The sequence below is a fragment of the Melanerpes formicivorus genome, unplaced genomic scaffold (assembly GCF_026170545.1).
Source record: "Melanerpes formicivorus ecotype bairdi unplaced genomic scaffold, bMelFor1.0.p_v2 SCAF_47, whole genome shotgun sequence".
Classification (NCBI taxonomy): domain Eukaryota; kingdom Metazoa; phylum Chordata; class Aves; order Piciformes; family Picidae; genus Melanerpes; species Melanerpes formicivorus.
Genome location: NW_027142399.1, coordinates 710,115 through 716,866, shown reverse-complemented (window position 1 = coordinate 716,866; position 6,752 = coordinate 710,115). Strand labels below are relative to the sequence as shown.

The window sequence follows — 6,752 nt, the reverse complement described above, 5'->3', positions numbered from 1 at the left end:
CCACCCCGTCTTCGGGGCTGGGGCCACAGCCCCCCGGCCTTTGGCCGTGATGCCCCACTGCCTGGCTGCTGTCTTCCTGTAGCTGCGGGGCCAGGCCAAGCTCTCGGCTCCCTGGGTTTCGACCCGCCCGTAAGCGGGGTCAGGGTCCGAGTGCCTTTGCGCTCAGCTGGCAGCCTGTGTGGGGCACCCCTCCCGGCTAGCGGGGTGTGGGTCAAGATGCCCCTGAAGCGGAGAGAAGGAGCCTCCGTGGGCCTTTTGGGACCAGGGCCGCCCTGTAAGTCAGGGCCCAGTCAGTGCCCTGGCATCCCGGGCGCTTTGAAATGCCAGCGGCGGCTCCAGCCCCCTGTAAGCAGGGTCGTGCAGCCGCTCTGGCCGCTGCGTTGCATGCCCAGCTCCATTGCCCAGGGCGTCTGCTGCGGCGCCCGTCTGCGGTCCCGACCGGAAGTGTGCCGTGCGCCGTGCGCCGCTTGGGTGAGTCGAGCAACAGCGGGAAGACTTTGCAGGGCTGGGGGTGTCTGCGGGGGGGTAGCTGGCCGGGGGGTGCCCATGGGGAGCTGCCTGCGGGGCTGGAGGCATCCCTCTTTCCCTCGGGCGGGGAGCAACTGGCACAACTGAGGCCTAACTCTGTCCTCCTTCCTTGGCAGCGGCTGGCACAGAAGGAAGAAGAGGCCCGCTGTGGAGCGGCGAGGCAACATACGGCGGAGGCAAGAGGCGGCGAGGCAACATACGGCGGAGGCAAGAGGCGGCGAGGCAACATACGGCGGAGGCAAGAGGCGGCGAGGCAAGAGGAGCAGCGTCCGGCTGAAGAGCAGGCCAGGAGAAAGGCGCCCTGGGCAATGAGACCTCCCTCTCAATTTGGCTGTGGTAACACAAGATCTTTGCCAGCACCGTTAGGGTGCCCTGGTTGGCTTTGTGCTGGGCGACCTCCCTGTAAGCAGGGCTCGGTCTTTGCTTTTGCTGTTGTAGGCCTTTTGCCACCTAGCTCCTTGGCTGCACGGAGACTGGCAACCCTGTAAGGAGGGTCCGAGCCGTCGTCTCCACCCGCATGGGGGAAGTGCAGCTGCCTGGACCCCAGCCCCCCCTGTAAGCAGGGGAGGGCCCTTTAAACAGTTTCTCGGCTGCTGGCGGCCTGGCCAGCGTGACCCCCTGTATTTGGGTGCGTCACAGCGATTGGCATCCTGAGGCCCCTCTACCTGCATGCATCCCCGGGGGGGCCAGGTCTGACCCTCTGCTCTCCTGCTCAGGGGTAAGGATGCCTGCCCCACCAGTGGCTGCCCAGAGCTTGCTCCCTCTCTTGGGAAGGGCTGTGTGTGTGGCCCCTCTTGCCTCTGTGTGCCTGAGTCTGCTTGTCCTTTAGGTCCCTTAGAAAAGGCTGTAGCTTAGCTTAGGCTTCCCAGGAGGGAAAGAGGGGCTCTGGGTGGTTCCACGGCAGTCTCCTTGGAGGCCTCGAGTGGGGTGGGAGCTCGGCTTGCCCCTCCTTTGATTGGCTGGACACAGCGAAGCCGCTTAAGTCGTCTTGCGGCAAGGTGACCCACCTGTAGTTCAGGGCCTGGGTCTCTGCCTTCATGGCAGCCTGTTCTCTTGGCACCCTGTCAGATTAACAGCCCTGTACTCGGGGCCTGTGTGAAGAGTTGTGGAGCCTTGTGTGCCGTTCTGTCCCCTTCTGTCCCCAGCAGCAGCCCAAGGTCCCTGTAAGCAGGGCTGGGGAGGCTGCTTTTGGCAGCTAACAGGAACAAACCCTTAGAGGGTTGAGGTCAGTCCCTGGGCTCCTGAAGAGGTGGTGTTGTGCTGCAGCCAGGAGGGCCGGCCCGTAAGTGGGCGCAGGCCAGAGCCCATGGCTCTCCGTGGGGCTTTTTGGGAGTGCCGGGCCGAGAGCGACCGCCCTGTAGGCAGGGAAGTGTGTTGCCAGTGTCCGGCGGGAGGTTCAAGGAGGGACCCCCCCTGTAATCAGGGGGGGTAGATCTGGTCCCGGCCTTTCAGAGGCATGGGGCCAGGGAGTGTGTGGGGCTTATCTTAGCGTGTTGTTTCCCCCCTACCCCACCCCGTCTTCGGGGCTGGGGCCACAGCCCCCCGGCCTTTGGCCGTGATGCCCCACTGCCTGGCTGCTGTCTTCCTGTAGCTGCGGGGCCAGGCCAAGCTCTCGGCTCCCTGGGTTTCGACCCGCCCGTAAGCGGGGTCAGGGTCCGAGTGCCTTTGCGCTCAGCTGGCAGCCTGTGTGGGGCACCCCCCCCGGCTAGCGGGGTGTGGGTCAAGATGCCCCTGAAGCGGAGAGAAGGAGCCTCCGTGGGCCTTTTGGGACCAGGGCCGCCCTGTAAGTCAGGGCCCAGTCAGTGCCCTGGCATCCCGGGCGCTTTGAAATGCCAGCGGCGGCTCCAGCCCCCTGTAAGCAGGGTCGTGCAGCCGCTCTGGCCGCTGCGTTGCATGCCCAGCTCCATTGCCCAGGGCGTCTGCTGCGGCGCCCGTCTGCTGTCCCGACCGGAAGTGTGCCGTGCGCCGCTTGGGTGAGTCGAGCAACAGCGGGAAGACTTTGCAGGGCTGGGGGTGTCTGCGGGGGGGTAGCTGGCCGGGGGGTGCCCATGGGGAGCTGCCTGTGGGGCTGGAGGCATCCCTCTTTCCCTCGGGCGGGGAGCAACTGGCACAACTGAGGCCTAACTCTGTCCTCCTTCCTTGGCAGCGGCTGGCACAGAAGGAAGAAGAGGCCCGCTGTGGAGCGGCGAGGCAACATACGGCGGAGGCAAGAGGCGGCGAGGCAACATACGGCGGAGGCAAGAGGCGGCGAGGCAACATACGGCGGAGGCAAGAGGCGGCGAGGCAAGAGGAGCAGCGTCCGGCTGAAGAGCAGGCCAGGAGAAAGGCGCCCTGGGCAATGAGACCTCCCTCTCAATTTGGCTGTGGTAACACAAGATCTTTGCCAGCACCGTTAGGGTGCCCTGGTTGGCTTTGTGCTGGGCGACCTCCCTGTAAGCAGGGCTCGGTCTTTGCTTTTGCTGTTGTAGGCCTTTTGCCACCTAGCTCCTTGGCTGCACGGAGACTGGCAACCCTGTAAGGAGGGTCCGAGCCGTCGTCTCCACCCGCATGGGGGAAGTGCAGCTGCCTGGACCCCAGCCCCCCCTGTAAGCAGGGGAGGGCCCTTTAAACAGTTTCTCGGCTGCTGGCGGCCTGGCCAGCGTGACCCCCTGTATTTGGGTGCGTCACAGCGATTGGCATCCTGAGGCCCCTCTACCTGCATGCATCCCCGGGGGGGCCAGGTCTGACCCTCTGCTCTCCTGCTCAGGGGTAAGGATGCCTGCCCCACCAGTGGCTGCCCAGAGCTTGCTCCCTCTCTTGGGAAGGGCTGTGTGTGTGGCCCCTCTTGCCTCTGTGTGCCTGAGTCTGCTTGTCCTTTAGGTCCCTTAGAAAAGGCTGTAGCTTAGCTTAGGCTTCCCAGGAGGGAAAGAGGGGCTCTGGGTGGTTCCACGGCAGTCTCCTTGGAGGCCTCGAGTGGGGTGGGAGCTCGGCTTGCCCCTCCTTTGATTGGCTGGACACAGCGAAGCCGCTTAAGTCGTCTTGCGGCAAGGTGACCCACCTGTAGTTCAGGGCCTGGGTCTCTGCCTTCATGGCAGCCTGTTCTCTTGGCACCCTGTCAGATTAACAGCCCTGTACTCGGGGCCTGTGTGAAGAGTTGTGGAGCCTTGTGTGCCGTTCTGTCCCCTTCTGTCCCCAGCAGCAGCCCAAGGTCCCTGTAAGCAGGGCTGGGGAGGCTGCTTTTGGCAGCTAACAGGAACAAACCCTTAGAGGGTTGAGGTCAGTCCCTGGGCTCCTGAAGAGGTGGTGTTGTGCTGCAGCCAGGAGGGCCGGCCCGTAAGTGGGCGCAGGCCAGAGCCCATGGCTCTCCGTGGGGCTTTTTGGGAGTGCCGGGCCGAGAGCGACCGCCCTGTAGGCAGGGAAGTGTGTTGCCAGTGTCCGGCGGGAGGTTCAAGGAGGGACCCCCCCTGTAATCAGGGGGGGTAGATCTGGTCCCGGCCTTTCAGAGGCATGGGGCCAGGGAGTGTGTGGGGCTTATCTTAGCGTGTTGTTTCCCCCCTACCCCACCCCGTCTTCGGGGCTGGGGCCACAGCCCCCCGGCCTTTGGCCGTGATGCCCCACTGCCTGGCTGCTGTCTTCCTGTAGCTGCGGGGCCAGGCCAAGCTCTCGGCTCCCTGGGTTTCGACCCGCCCGTAAGCGGGGTCAGGGTCCGAGTGCCTTTGCGCTCAGCTGGCAGCCTGTGTGGGGCACCCCCCCCGGCTAGCGGGGTGTGGGTCAAGATGCCCCTGAAGCGGAGAGAAGGAGCCTCCGTGGGCCTTTTGGGACCAGGGCCGCCCTGTAAGTCAGGGCCCAGTCAGTGCCCTGGCATCCCGGGCGCTTTGAAATGCCAGCGGCGGCTCCAGCCCCCTGTAAGCAGGGTCGTGCAGCCGCTCTGGCCGCTGCGTTGCATGCCCAGCTCCATTGCCCAGGGCGTCTGCTGCGGCGCCCGTCTGCGGTCCCGACCGGAAGTGTGCCGTGCGCCGCTTGGGTGAGTCGAGCAACAGCGGGAAGACTTTGCAGGGCTGGGGGTGTCTGCGGGGGGGTAGCTGGCCGGGGGGTGCCCATGGGGAGCTGCCTGTGGGGCTGGAGGCATCCCTCTTTCCCTCGGGCGGGGAGCAACTGGCACAACTGAGGCCTAACTCTGTCCTCCTTCCTTGGCAGCGGCTGGCACAGAAGGAAGAAGAGGCCCGCTGTGGAGCGGCGAGGCAACATACGGCGGAGGCAAGAGGCGGCGAGGCAACATACGGCGGAGGCAAGAGGCGGCGAGGCAAGAGGAGCAGCGTCCGGCTGAAGAGCAGGCCAGGAGAAAGGCGCCCTGGGCAATGAGACCTCCCTCTCAATTTGGCTGTGGTAACACAAGATCTTTGCCAGCACCGTTAGGGTGCCCTGGTTGGCTTTGTGCTGGGCGACCTCCCTGTAAGCAGGGCTCGGTCTTTGCTTTTGCTGTTGTAGGCCTTTTGCCACCTAGCTCCTTGGCTGCACGGAGACTGGCAACCCTGTAAGGAGGGTCCGAGCCGTCGTCTCCACCCGCATGGGGGAAGTGCAGCTGCCTGGACCCCAGCCCCCCCTGTAAGCAGGGGAGGGCCCTTTAAACAGTTTCTCGGCTGCTGGCGGCCTGGCCAGCGTGACCCCCTGTATTTGGGTGCGTCACAGCGATTGGCATCCTGAGGCCCCTCTACCTGCATGCATCCCCGGGGGGGCCAGGTCTGACCCTCTGCTCTCCTGCTCAGGGGTAAGGATGCCTGCCCCACCAGTGGCTGCCCAGAGCTTGCTCCCTCTCTTGGGAAGGGCTGTGTGTGTGGCCCCTCTTGCCTCTGTGTGCCTGAGTCTGCTTGTCCTTTAGGTCCCTTAGAAAAGGCTGTAGCTTAGCTTAGGCTTCCCAGGAGGGAAAGAGGGGCTCTGGGTGGTTCCATGGCAGTCTCCTTGGAGGCCTCGAGTGGGGTGGGAGCTCGGCTTGCCCCTCCTTTGATTGGCTGGACACAGCGAAGCCGCTTAAGTCGTCTTGCGGCAAGGTGACCCCCCTGTAGTTCAGGGCCTGGGTCTCTGCCTTCATGGCAGCCTGTTCTCTTGGCACCCTGTCAGATTAACAGCCCTGTACTCGGGGCCTGTGTGAAGAGTTGTGGAGCCTTGTGTGCCGTTCTGTCCCCTTCTGTCCCCAGCAGCAGCCCAAGGTCCCCTGTAAGCAGGGCTGGGGAGGCTGCTTTTGGCAGCTAACAGGAACAAACCCTTAGAGGGTTGAGGTCAGTCCCTGGGCTCCTGAAGAGGTGGTGTTGTGCTGCAGCCAGGAGGGCCGGCCCGTAAGTGGGCGCAGGCCAGAGCCCGTGGCTCTCCGTGGGGCTTTTTGGGAGTGCCGGGCCGAGAGCGACCGCCCTGTAGGCAGGGAAGTGTGTTGCCAGTGTCCGGCGGGAGATTCAAGGAGGGACCCCCCCTGTAATCAGGGGGGGTAGATCTGGTCCCGGCCTTTCAGAGGCATGGGGCCAGGGAGTGTGTGGGGCTTATCTTAGCGTGTTGTTTCCCCCCTACCCCACCCCGTCTTCGGGGCTGGGGCCACAGCCCCCCGGCCTTTGGCCGTGATGCCCCACTGCCTGGCTGCTGTCTTCCTGTAGCTGCGGGGCCAGGCCAAGCTCTCGGCTCCCTGGGTTTCGACCCGCCCGTAAGCGGGGTCAGGGTCCGAGTGCCTTTGCGCTCAGCTGGCAGCCTGTGTGGGGCACCCCTCCCGGCTAGCGGGGTGTGGGTCAAGATGCCCCTGAAGCGGAGAGAAGGAGCCTCCGTGGGCCTTTTGGGACCAGGGCCGCCCTGTAAGTCAGGGCCCAGTCAGTGCCCTGGCATCCCGGGCGCTTTGAAATGCCAGCGGCGGCTCCAGCCCCCTGTAAGCAGGGTCGTGCAGCCGCTCTGGCCACTGCGTTGCATGCCCAGCTCCATTGCCCAGGGCGTCTGCTGCGGCGCCCGTCTGCGGTCCCGACCAGAAGTGTGCCGTGCGCCGTGCGCCGCTTGGGTGAGTCGAGCAACAGCGGGAAGACTTTGCAGGGCTGGGGGTGTCTGCGGGGGGGTAGCTGGCCGGGGGGTGCCCATGGGGAGCTGCCTGCGGGGCTGGAGGCATCCCTCTTTCCCTCAGGCGGGGAGCAACTGGCACAACTGAGGCCTAACTCTGTCCTCCTTCCTTGGCAGCGGCTGGCACAGAAGGAAGAAGAGGCCCGCTGTGGAGCGGC

At 64.9% G+C, this 6,752-nt stretch overlaps 1 long non-coding RNA gene across 1 annotated transcript; it reads left to right on the top strand.

Moving 5' to 3' along the window:
• Positions 1-2,468: 2,468 nt before the first annotated feature.
• Positions 2,469-5,713, top strand: LOC137451974 (uncharacterized). Its single transcript, XR_010989925.1, has 3 exons — positions 2,469-2,501; positions 2,675-4,531; positions 4,705-5,713. It is a non-coding gene; the product is annotated as an uncharacterized lncRNA (long non-coding RNA).
• The last annotated feature ends 1,039 nt before the right edge of the window (positions 5,714-6,752 follow it).